The sequence below is a fragment of the Ptychodera flava genome, chromosome 15 (genome assembly GCF_041260155.1).
Source record: "Ptychodera flava strain L36383 chromosome 15, AS_Pfla_20210202, whole genome shotgun sequence".
Taxonomy (NCBI): Eukaryota; Metazoa; Hemichordata; class Enteropneusta; family Ptychoderidae; genus Ptychodera; species Ptychodera flava.
In genome coordinates, this window is record NC_091942.1 from 7,644,545 (window position 1) to 7,658,583 (window position 14,039).

Sequence of the window (14,039 nt, forward strand, 5' to 3'; positions counted from 1 at the left end):
GTATAATTAATTATAGACTTGCCTCAAAACACTAACAAAAAAAGGATTACAATCATGATTTTCAAAGTGAGCAAATCTTAACGTTTTAACCCAGGTGTAATCGTGATCCTCTGAAATTGTGGTCTTCATCAATGTACGATCATAACTATCATGACCTTCTAAACACATATTAATCAACATGGCCTCCAAAATTAGTGGATATGATTTATCTTGGCCCGGCCTTCAGAAATAGAGGGTCATGTCCAAGGTGGCCTTGAAAAATAGAGGGTCATGTCCAAGGTGGCCTTGAAAAATAGAGGGTCATGTCCAAGGTGGCCCTGAAAAATAGAGGGTCATGTCCAAGGTGGCCCTGAAAAATAGAGGGTCATGTCCAAGGTGGCCCTGAAAAATAGAGGGTCATGTCCAGGTGGCCCTGAAAAATAGAGGGTCATGTCCAAGGTGGCCTTGAAAAATAGAGGGTCATGTCCAAGGTGGTTTTGAAAACTAGAAGGTCATGTCCAAGGTGGCCCTGAAAAATAGGGGGTCATGTCCAAGGTGGCCCTGAAAAATAAAGGGTCATGTCCAAGTTGGCCCTGAAAAATAGAAGGTCATGTCCAAGGTGGCCTTGAAAATACAAGGTAGGAATCATCAGAGCATTTAAAAAACAAAGGATGACAGATTATGAATTCATGTTGATTTTTTGCCTTCGTAATTTTACAGGGATATTTTATCATGTAGGATAGTGTTGTCATGAACAATTTTTAGACATTTTCAAATTTTCAATTTCAAAATATCATTTTAAAAATTTTCAATTTCAAATATCATTTTAATAAATATATTTTACCAGCTACTTGAACTCCTTGTACTTTTTAAGTAGATAGAATTTAAAAATACAATTTTAACTATTTTACTTTGCCATATTGAGGTACTAACTTCAAAAGGATAAAATACCTTAGTTTCCTAAACATCTACCACATAATGAAAATGACAGTTTGGCAAAATAGGAGAGTTTACAATGTACTATCAGCAGTCAAACAAAGTAATGATTATAACTGTTTGAAAAATCGCAATTTGACAACCGTAATATATCAAAAACCGGTAAAGGATGAAAATTTGTAAGATTCAAAACATTCTGCAGAATTATATGATAAGTACAGATTTGCAAAATTTTTGTTTATTACACTGCATTTACATTTGCAAAAACAGCAAATTTGACCAGAATTATTAACTTTGTTGCTAAGTAGATTGAACAAAATTAAGAAATTTACCTTAGTCTGTAGCAACAAATTATGGCCTGGTACCTTATTTTTCTATAATTTTTGACAAACTTTTCAAAATCCTTTAAACACAAAATATTTCCAATCGTGTTCCTGGTAAACTGTCCAATATCGAAAGAAAACAACATGATTCTAACAATAGGCACGTTTACTTTTGGCCAATGACAAGCTAAAATGACAAGCTAGCATATCTTAAATTTAAATTTTCTGGCACTGTACTGAGCCTACAGAACTAACAAGGCGGCGAAATATCGACTCTCATCGAAAGAGGGCGCATGTTTTGTAACCTTTCTACAGTGTATAAAGTAATAAAATTGCTCTCGATGTTGCTCTGTAATCCTATGTAATGCAAATGAAACGCTATTTGTCTTCATGGATGAATACGTTGTACTTTGTAAGATGAGCAAAGTTTAATAATTTTATTGCTGAGTTTTCAAGCCTTGTTTGACTTTCAAAGTAAAGGATGTTATTCAAAGCATTTTTGTAATAAAATGATATCATTAGTAACTTTCGTTTTTCATTTTTCACACTCCGTGACTGTTTTGTTCTATATTTATACTTCGTACACAAGTTTTTTTACATATTATTCAGTCTGGTTGACTTGAAACTCTATGTTGATGGTGGACGAAATTTTACTTTCAAAAACAGGTTTAAGGTCGTCAATTAGAAAAGGTAGAACGGGTAGTATTAACGAAAATTGACAGATATTGACCAAAAAAATACAGTGAAAGAGTTTGAAGAGACAGGCATGCAGGTGTGGCATACCGAAACATACACTGGACTGAGAAACACAGTGATAAACTATAGAGAGACAGTTTTTGCCGAGACAGATGGAGACACGCATTTTGATAAATAGACGGTCGAATAAATGGACATACAAGAGTTAGAACAGGGACAGCAAATAATTGCGTAATGCAGACACAAGCAAGAAGAGGGACACAGGGACGGTAGTATACAGAGACTGTAAATATATGATGAAGGCATCATAAACAAAGGGTAGAGATACAAGGCCATAGATGGCGATCGGTTGACAAAATTTACAGCCAGTCGAAACAAATAACTACGTGGAATAGCAAGACGATAAAACGGGGCAGTAAAAGAAGGAAAATCAGAAAGGTATATTTAAGGTATATTTAAGGTATATTTAAAGTTGGAGAAGACAGGGACTCTCTGAAAGAGCAAGGGGAAAAATGACGTGATGATCAAGATATTCCAATGACGTGTTGACATAGAAACAACCATTCTTAAAATGAGGAAAGGACACATACGTCAAAGGGACAGTTATGTCTACAAGGTTTATTTTAAAGGTTGTGAAGACTTAGTTTTTCAACGAAATGACGAAAATCTAGAAGCATGTGGTTCGATGAAGTAAGCACTACGCATACTGTTTTTCCCCTCGGGGTATTTTTGTGTCGGTGCATAGCAACAGACTATATCGTTATTGTTTGAAACGCATCGATGCTGCAGACACGAAGGAAGTCAGTAAGACTGTATTTCAACCATAATGGGGTTTAATGTCCAAGAATGACATTGCTTAGCTTGCTACCATGTCATGCTGCTGACATCAGCGAAGTATTACAATGTAGGACAGTTCGACAAATCATACTTCGGAAGAGTCTGTCAAGTTCGGTTCTGTAACAATCGATGACTTGGCGCCTCTGGCGGCATCTTGTATAATTTCTTTTGTCTTTCACTTTACTGAAAAGCACATCTCAAAAGGTTATAATCGACTCATTTTCCAGAGTAGGTTTGTGTAGGTTTGCGTTGTCTTTTACACAATAATTGAACAGAAAATGTGCGACCAGCATATACGCTATATCAACAGGAATAATAAATCTAGATTGCTGTATCGTATGTTATTTACACATATTGTTAAAGGTTTTGACTTCCTGCTGAATTTTGGCAGTTGAGAGCTCCGGGAAATGCACTGTTGACGTTTGTAATTGGAAACTCATTACTCGGGTTGTCAAGGAAATCGACGAGACTAGATAACTATATTGCACTTCTGTCATGCAAACGCCTTTCGTGGGCGACGGTTCTTTTTAACAGTATAACGATTTGTGCCCGAGCAACGCGCTTTTCTCATTGTCCTTGTAATCGGTTTCCAAGAAACAAAAAGTAGTTCACGTGAAGCTCACAGCAAGGATTTCGCATTTAATGATCCCTTGTGGACTACATTAGACACAAAGCGTACGCACGAGAAACCTTATGACGTCTTCTAGGCGTACGAGGAAGGTGACTTACATTGAGATCTAAAGACTAGTCTTCTTTCTTATCTTGGCTTGAAGCTTTTCAGCCTCTCCATGTTGGACACCACTGCATCATCAAGACATCATTTTGTATAACAGTATACGTCATGCTATTGTGTCCATACCTTAGAGTTTTTCAGTGAAAGTATCTTTTAGCGACGCACGCACGCTGTCCCGTGTTTGGAAAATTGCACGAAAAATTCGCTTGCATTCTTACTAATACCTTTGACTACAGACAGGGACTCTGTGATTTGATCTATTCGGGACGGGTAGCAAGTTTGGCGTTGCCCTCTGTATTGTACATTGGCTGGCGCTGTGGGATTGTAAAAAGGGTTTCCATTGTTTTATTAAATAATTGCAACCGGGAAGACCGCAAACACTGTTTACCTCCTACAACTTACCGTCTTCCTCGGCACATCCCAGTTATCCATACTGCAGTCATATTTCTTTTCTTGGCCACAAAATTAACCACCTGCACTTACATCGTACAACCACACTCAGGCGACCAAGGGCTTCTGCATGTATTTACTTGAAAGTCTGACAAACGCCCTAACCATCGGTCACACAATGATCATATAATCGCAGAGGAGAACAAATCACTCCATTACAGCTTAGTGAAACACTGCACCTTGTTATCTGGAAATTTACTCTGATTGTATGTCGGCATTTGACAAAAATGCAGGAGCGGTCAATCCTTGGAACTAAAAACTTTTAATGTATAGACCTGTACGAAAGGTATGTGAAAGAGGCTCTACAGTGTTTGTTACAATGGTGCCATCCATCCATCTATCTATCTATCTATCTATCTATCTATCTATCTATCTATCTATCTATCTATCTATCTATCTATCTACTTACCTACCTACCTACCTACCTACCTACCTACCAACCTACCTATCTACCTACCTACCTACTATTTTTCTGCGCCTCCCGTCATGGCGTTTCGACGTGATTCCAATATGAAAGACCGGCTCGTCCGTTGTAATTAACCCAATCGCGACCGTACAATTGGTACTATATCATGTGGCTGTCGGGTTTGCAGCACCTGCCCTCATACTATTTTTTTATTCAGTAGACCACAGGGGAAAGATGTCAGTAACCTTTGGTTGGGAGGGTTGGGTTCTTCATGCAACGATTTATTTTGTTTTATTTGAATTTATTATTTTTTATTGTGATATTTCGAATAAAGATTTCGACTCCCAACCGTCCGACTGCTTTCTTTTACAAGTCCTTATCTCCTCTCCAACCTGTGTACACGCATTACCAACTGGCTAGTCGGCTGGCCGTATCAGTAGATTAATTAAGTCAACACCACAGCCATCTCACACGTAGTAACCACGTGGGACCCCATGGGACTGACATCTGCCCCTGTGAGTAGACGTGTTTAGTTGCACGTCGACCGATAATATTTTATTCAATCTAAATGTTGTAACATTCTTCATATTGGAGAAACGTTTTTTAGGCTACAGGTTCGCCTTATTAAACATCTTCGCATTGTGACAGAAAAAACTTGCATACCTGGTGGCTAAACATTTATGCACAACTTCCCATCGCGGCCGGTCCAATATGGCGGTTACTGCGCTCATTTTCACTAACGACTCTACCCGTCACAAACTGGACCAGGCCACAATTATTTAAACTGGACGCCCTTAGCACCAGCTTGGATTCATGTTCAATTCGATGCGTTTGATCTTTCTATTACATGATTGGTTGTCTTTCACGCTCCCACTTCCAGGCTGTTCCAACCGACTGTCTTTCCGTGCTGACGAAGGATTGAACCCGAAACATTCGTGTTTTATCATAATCCTCTGCTCTCCCGCTGGTTGGTTTGTATTTTATTGTTCCCCATGCTTCTTTGTATTGTAGTCTGTGGGAAAAGAAAGAAGAGACTTTATACTCTCTGTTAATCACCAGTTGACAAAAGGTGTCATGCTATTTCTATAACACAGTATCTTTCTGCCGATTATGTGTTGACTAACGTTTATGCGATACGTTATTCCCGTTCCTCTGCTTTCTCAAAAATGCAGTTTCATCCGCGCGCCTTTTCAGTTTCGTGCCATTGGCATTTAGCGCCTTTCCAGTTTCATGTTATTGCGCCAGGCATTGCACGCCTTTTCAGTGTCGTGAAAGAATCTAAATTTACTCTTTCCATAGACACAGAATGTTTCTTATTAACACCTTATAAGACATTTCGTTTTTATAATGCCAGTTTCACAAATCTATTCTCTGTGGCTGTATCATCATTGTGCCTGGAAAATTTCCATAACATTACGAAAACCTTGAATTTTTCCTTTAGGCATCAGATTTTGACAGATTACACCAAACAATTCCAGTTTTTCTCGTTTCACATTGTCATCCGTTTGGGAACGTGATTCATACAACAGTGTACACAAAAGGCGAGCGCCCAACTCAATGCACTAGTATTGCGTTGCGGGGGACAAATTATTTTACAGAACGAATTTAGAAAGAAGTGCCGTTGGGACAGATTTTCTGTTTTTGAGATTTTTACAATACGTGTACTTTTTATCACTTGTCTGGACTCATTTTGGAGTTATTCGAGTAAATCAAGTTTTCAAGGTATCATTTTGTGAATGGTTGAAAGTCTTCCTTGACGAAACTTCGAGTAAAAGATAAAGTTTTTCACTTTCGAGGCGCATTTTACCTCGACCATGTGCTATTGCTAGCTGCGAGTTTCGTCAGAGAAAATGACACACACAAACTCGCGCGACGTAGCGAAGAGAGCGAAAAAACAATTCTCCATATGGATGATACACATTACAGTGATAAGGATCTGTGTCATTTTTAAATGTGGAATATTAAAGGTATACAGTCACCTGTAATCTAAATATGCCCATATATGGTCAAAGGGGCGTTCCTTGGTATTCAAGCTGCCCATGTGAGGGCGCTGTTCTAAAAAGCGGCCACCCGCTCAAAATCTGTAATTGGTTAGATTTTCCTCTTTCCATGGTAACTGTGGCAAAATTGGAACAGATGACAGCATACCTTTAACATTCAAGTATCGACGATACAAGCAGTTATATGACATGAAACTTAAACCGTGCCGACGTTGGCTTGTGTGCGGTTGTCAGCACTCGCACGCATGAGCGGTATCTGATGTCACGCAACGTCTCTGTGTAAATTAAATTATGGTAGCGTGACACCATGAAAAACATAGAATTCAGGAAATATACTGTATTAGATATCACCATATTTACACGTTGAACTCACACGGCTGATGAAATAGGTTGACAGGGTACATTGAAACTAATGCAAGAAAGAAAATAGGAGATATCTAACAAGGTATGCTCTCCCTGTAAAAAATAGACTGGACCAGAGCTGAAGATTTTTTCTTTCCACTCCGCTCTGCTAGATTGACATTTTCTATAGATAAATCACGTTGTTTGAATCTCGCTCTGGGATATCTGTAAATGATTTGTAACACAAAATCGCTACTAGGCACCCCACTGTCACGAAATCATCTAGCAGTGAATTCCTGAGGACAATCAACAAAATGTTCACTCACTGCCTTAGGTAATCGATAAAATTGTTGACGGCCAAAATATGTACAACGCATCAGTGGAAATACTCTAATTATTGAATGATCAAACACTAAATTTACATCAGGCGTCAATAGGCCATAATTAAAGGTAGCAGACCAGCGTGAACGTCGTTGTAAAAGTTAAATTATGTATCTGCGGCCAGCGAAGATATTGAAGCATTTTTAAGAGACCAGAGGTTATCAGTAGAACAAAGTGTTCGAAATGCGAAAAGATCAAGACATATATATTACTTCAAGAGCGCCATGCTGAGTCGACAAAGTAATGGGCTCGCGCTGCGGGAATGCTCTTTTTTATTTTCTCGGCAGAAAGTGGCAATAAAAATGTTTCAATCAGAGTGAGACTATTAATCTATTGATCCTTCGAGCAAATTTTAATTTACGGCACATATGTCAAATGTGTTTGATTTAAAAGGTGCAACATGCAGTTCAGTTGATGAAGGATTGGCAATAAATTAAAAGCGAAGGTGATATATTTTGCCATATTTTCCTGTTATTTAGAGCCCAGCGTTCGAAGCACTCGTCTTTGATATTGCTGTAGTGTGAACGCGTTGAGGTTTGTAGCCTTTTCAAGCATTAGCGATTTTGTGGAGAGCGGCTTTCCATAACGATAGCCAGAATGATCATTTCAGAAAAAAAGCTCAATTCCAAAGTCTCGGATTTCAGGGACAACGGGCTATCTAATAATGACGTCACTTTTTACCGAAAATTGTCATACGATTTTTGGGTCGGGTTGCTTGTTTCTTAGTTTGCGTGTTGAGCCTGTTTGATTTTTTTCGTTCACTGTTAAAATTTTCGATCACTCACTCGCAAATTTTATTTAAGTGCTGTTCATATCAAATAGAATTGGAGACATGTTTGCTGGTGGTGTTTGTACTGCAGAGATGGCAACTCACAATCACCACACGTATAGATATTATGTCTCCACCTGTTAGAATAAGCTGTTCGCCAAAATCCTTGGAACTGTAGACAAGTTTACATTGTTCAGTCCACTAGGTAGTTATACATTGTCAGTGCATGCCACCAAGCTTACTTCTCTATTAACAGTGAACGAAGAAAATCAAACAGGCTCAAATATATCGATCGATTACTAAGGTCTAACAGGAAACCGTATATACTGTGCGCGAGAGTATTAGCCTCTTAGAGTGGTGCATCGACCAGAGAATTTGCTGTGTGCAACTCGGCGATTACCTGCCATTTCGAACATTTCTTTATCATAGATTTTCGATGTCGTTCAGTTCAGGTGTCATGGCCCTACCAGCACCCTTATATCCGAGAACAGATTTGGGTACAAGGAACAAGACTGTACCTGTTACTTGCAAAACCTAAGTGATGTAAATTTTATTCAACTGAAACGCGTGGCTTTAAACCGTACAGTGCGCCTCGCATTAATTAAAGAGGAAATTGGTGATCAATATACAATGCTTTAAGTTCAAACGTGACTAGATAAAGTGATACATATCTGATTATATGATTGATGCACAATACAACACACACGGCGGCGACCTGTGACATTTATGCGAGGATGTAGTTTTGAAGTCAACACTGTACGTGGATGAGAAACTGATTGAGTGAAATGAGTGGGAGATTGCATGAGTGAGTGAGTGATCGAAATGGTTGCTAGCCACTCCGAGGAGCCACTTCGTTAGTGCGTTGGTAAGGATACAAGTGAGAAAATGAGCAAGTACAGCACTTAAAACGTTTGCTCAAACTTTCTGGAAATTTGTTTAGACATTCTTATTCAAACCTAAATCACGAATAAAAATTTCAGAAATGGCCGCCATCCCTGTGCTAACTCTGTGAGAAAAAATTAAGTTTTCGATAATCAACACAAACAGGACGATGGCTACTGTATTTAGTCCAAGAGCTTCTAAATGTGCCAACACCAATAGGAGTTCAGAAAGTATTGTAAACAATTTGAGAGTCAATATCTGTGCCAGGGGAGCCGAGCATTCTATACCATCAGACACTGAGGACACAGATACAGACAGACCCTATGCACGTCAGTCAGTCAGTCATCATCGCCATCTGGACTACACAGTGACTTTGATGTACATGGTAGAATACCAGTCTACATTTCATCGTATATTGTAACACATGCATTATTCATTAGGAGGAAATGCCATACGGTATAGAGGTAGTGTCTATATTTGTTTGAGAGATTATTTTTAATATATGTGTTCGTTTTCAAGATACAATGGTTTGGGTCCGAGTCGGGTTTTTAGCGTACGATTGCAGTTCGGATTGCAATCTTACATGTTAGATGCTTCACCTATCTTATGATGTTATTATGGTATTCAGTGCAACAATCTCATCTGTATAAAGCTCGATAAAATCACATGACTGAAAACTTTTGGCGTCTTCTTCATAATTTTTTTCTGAACGATTGACTTGTTTATCAAAGAGATGTATTCTATTAGTGCCTCTAGTGCGATAACATCAGACATTAGTATTTCCGACATAGTTTCTTTTCTGAGTCTGGCAAAAATGCTACTTTCCGCCCTTTGAAACATTTCATTAATTGATATTGTGTCTTTTATTTCACTATCGTACAGTGTAAGATTGACACGATTGAAATTTTAGTATTTCAATCAGTAAAGTTAGATCACAAAGCAAGTATAATCCTATATACTTATTTCAAATAAAATGCATTCAAGTTGTTGGAAGATTCACTAAAAACACTTAAAAAAGGCAAAAATCATTCAGTTTCTCGACTTCAAAGCAAATAGCGTCCATAGCGGAATCACAGGTCTTCGGACAAAATAAATATATACCACATATGATTCATAAACTTTGAAAAATTGACTTATAATACCTCCTAGACAAATAGTTTTGAAGTGAAACATTTTGAAATGGGAAAATGGCTGAAATGATTAGGTATACATGCCAGTATTTGCCTTGTATTCCCTATTCATATTGTACTGTACACAGTACTAGTGTTGACTTGTTGTCGACCAAGATATATCACACTTTCCATTCAATTCAATCATATACTCAAACATTTTTACCTCTTACCGATAAAAAGTCGAGAAATCAGCAGGTTTTTTAGCGCATCTGGTTGTCTCTTACATTCCAGATTTAAAAGACCGCGCGTTACATTAAGTCACGTAGGCGCATTTCAAATCGAACCAATAGCAGAGCCCGGCCAGTACTGAACGAATGGGCCCAGCGTGAAAACCCGGCAGTATTGTAAGTTTCTCACGTCTTTGGAAGACTATGGGTGACACTGTCTGCGTGCGTCTGCATACGAAATTCTGGTAACTTTAACAGTTCCAGTTCACCCGCAGCAAGAGATCCTTCTTTCCAAAGATGTGAGAAACATACGTTGCTTCCGGGTTTTCACGCTGGCCCATTCAGCTCTGCTATTGGTTCGATTTGAAAAGCGCCCACGTGACTCAATACACCGCCGTGCCTTTTAAATCTGAAATGTAAGAGACGTCCAGATACGCTGAAAAACTTGCTGATTTCTCGACTTTTCATCGGTAAGAGGTAAAAATGTTGGAGTATTATTGAGAAAGACTAATGTGCTTTGACCCTACGTCGAATTTTACCGATTTCGATGCATGCTAGGTGCATTTTTGGCGATCGAAAAAAAGTGTGTGGCAATGAAGTGACACCCCTTGGGTAATGTTAGGCTGTATTGAATTTGCAACGCACATGTATAGTTAGGCAGCAACGCACATGTATAGTTAGGCTGTGTTGAATTTGCGACGCACATGTAGGCCTATAGTTAGGCTGTGTTGAAATTTGCAGCGCATACTTTGTTCTTTTCTGCAAATAGTATCAACAACGACAACAACAATAAAAACAACAATAACAAGGCAGTATTGCTGAAGGCAATGAGTACTTGGGCCGTGATAGAGTAATTTTGAGGACAATATATACTACTATTCAAATATGGTCTTGAATTTCCTCCTGTCAATGAGGCATTTGATTAACTGGTTATGAAACGAAGCAATGGCATGACAACGGCAAAATATGTCTAGCAACTTTTGTGGAGTTTGAGGCAGGGGTTCTTTATTTATAGCGGGAATTGCTTAAACTCCTTAAATATTCAAATTACAGCAAATTTCTTTTGTTCTCGATGGTAGATGTCTAATATTTAGATGGGCATATTTAGATTTCTACCCTATAGTTATCCCTATATACCAAAAATCGGACATCCAGCTCTATTGGCTTGCTCAGAATTAGATATGCGCATAATTAATGAGTACAATATGTGGTGTCATAAGGTGTCTTATCATACCAATATGAAGGATGTACACTTGTGGTTACTGAGTTGTGGACAAAGTCACATTTTGTCATAATAATTGTATTGCTAAGTTATTCCTATATACCAAAAATCAGACCTCTAGCTCTATTGGCTCGCTCAAAATAAGATATGCACATAATTAATGAGGTACAATATATGGTGTCATAAGGTGTCCTTTCATACCAAATATGAAGGGTGTAGCACTTGTGGTTACTGAGTTGTGGACAAATCTATATTTGAGGTCAAAGGTCATTGAGGTCACGTGAAGTTTTGTCAAACAAATTATATTGTTAACTTATCCCTATATACCAGAAATCAGACCTCTTGCTCTATTGGCTCGCTCATAATTAGATATGCACATAACTAATGGGGTACAATATGTGGCGTCATAAGGTGTCCCATCATACCAAATATGAAAGGTTTAGCACTTGTGGTTACTGAGTTATGGACAATAATGTATATTTGAGGTCAAAGGTCACCAAGGTCACATGATATTTTGTCAAAATGTCTGAGATATCTGCGTGAACCGATGGACTCACTGATGGACTCACGGACGGATATGAGCATATCTATAAGCCCCCTGGACTTTATCCGTTGGCACAAAAAACTGTGTCACTGCATCCTTTAGGCAATATGAATACGATGAGAAACTAGATTTTTATTTTTCTTGGCATCATACATGCGAATCTATGGAGAACTGCCTTATACATGGGAGTCTATGGAGGTGTAAACTAAAAATCCTCTAACACGGCCAAATTTGAAAGCATTGTGAAACAAATCGACGTGCATCTGTATGGGTTGGGTACTAGGCGTGAACGGACGTACGGACCTCGGACTTCGTCCATGGTGATTAAAAACAACGCAACAGTTATTACAGCTACACCGGCGGTAGGTTCATATCCAGAGCCCCGTACGGTCTGCCGCCGTCGCTTGAAAACAATCTCATGCACCCGGCCATATGGGCAGCTGGCCGGATGCATGACTTCCCGGAGAAGGCGAGCTGTCACGTTCAAGCTCAGGATTATCTGTCGATCAAATTTCAGTAAATTTACCTTACCTAGATGAAATTTTGTCTATAGGCTGAAATTTCGCCGAAGTTTGACAAAATTACATCGATTTTTCAGGTTCATATGCGACATTTTTGAGTTTTGAGTGCAGACAGAAATAAGTTTTGAGGCAACATGGCTGCGACCCCATGTTGACCCCTAGCCCTGCGTACGATGCTATGTGCTACAGCTAACACACAGCATCGTACGCAGGGCCAGCGAGAGAGTTGCCGACATCGACGGTTATTTACGAGAAGTGAATAAAAGACTGTCATTTTTGGAAGCGATCGAGTAGCTGAGGTAGGCTGGGATACGACTTGGCCCAAGAACGCTGAATTTCGGCAGTAATTTGGCTTTTTACGTCAAGTCCCAAAATGGATTTCAAGTCACCGACCCAACGTACGGGTCTTTGCAGGGCTGTGGTGAGCGGGGCGGTTAGCTGTAGCGGAACACACAGCATCGTACGCAGGGCTAGTTGACCCCAGAGTGAAAATGTGTTCGCGATCAAATCTTCCATATTTTTTTAGAATTTTCAACAAAATCATTGCTTCTTACATCTTTTGTAAAATATAAAATACTAAAATAAAACTGCGATGTGCCAGGTCTCCAGATTTCTAAAATATCGTTCGTTGACCGTTCGACGCAAACTTGTGACGCAGTTGAAATTCAATACTGACCGCCAAATAATCTTAATGAGACGAGATCAGTCTAGACATTCCTCCAAATTATCCAACCATTCGCATTGGAGTTCAGCTCGCTTAGAGTATCATAACATTTTTCGGCCTTCTTTTAGATCGACCCTAATATCTCCCATTTAGGAAATAAATACACAAGCTACCTCGACAAAACTTCGTGCACCATCCAAGACCAAACGCACTACAAATCTGTCTTGACGTCATCATCTCCTTACATGGTAATCGGCATACCGTATTTTTTAGCAAAGGGGACACAGAATACGTCGGAGTATTCAGTTTCAAACGTATTACATTGTGTGATGTTGTCAAAAAAAAGTCATGTTACTGCAGTGGTATAAATTACAAAACACAAAAGTTCAAATCAGTTTATTTAAGACTGGCTTTACCCAACATTTCATATTGTTTCTTATGCCAGATTTGACCACGTGCTTACTGGCGACCCCTTTTCATGCAAATTTTGTGTCAAATGATGTGTTCCCTGGAAAAACAAACGTACGATTTCTAAATGAAGGAGGCGAAATTTGCCCTCAAAACTCGAAACCACCCCTTATGGGGTGTACCTAGCTATTTTGAACGAGCTTCTCGAATCTGCAGCTCTATTTCGAAATGATAGTCTGGTTTTCTCAGCTCAAGGATAAGTGTTCTCCATCGCTGTGGGCATTACTATTCTCAACCGGGGGTACAGTTTCCAGTCGTAATGTTTTTCATTGTGTCCGGGATATAAAACCTTTCCTTTTCAAACTTTCTCTTTGATTAACACTAATCCACATCTTGTCAGTGATTAAACATGTTTCAAGTTTAAATGTTAAATTCTGGTCTCGAGCCCTCCTGTTCGACCAAACCGAAATTACCCCTCCCACTTTGGCTCGTCCAGTGGGTGTAGCAAGGGTCGTGCCATCGCCTAGGAAACGGAGGGTGCATTAATTGTTGCATTTCGGTGCACATTTTGATTATATTCAGAAGATTTTGTGGCCAAAACTCAGAT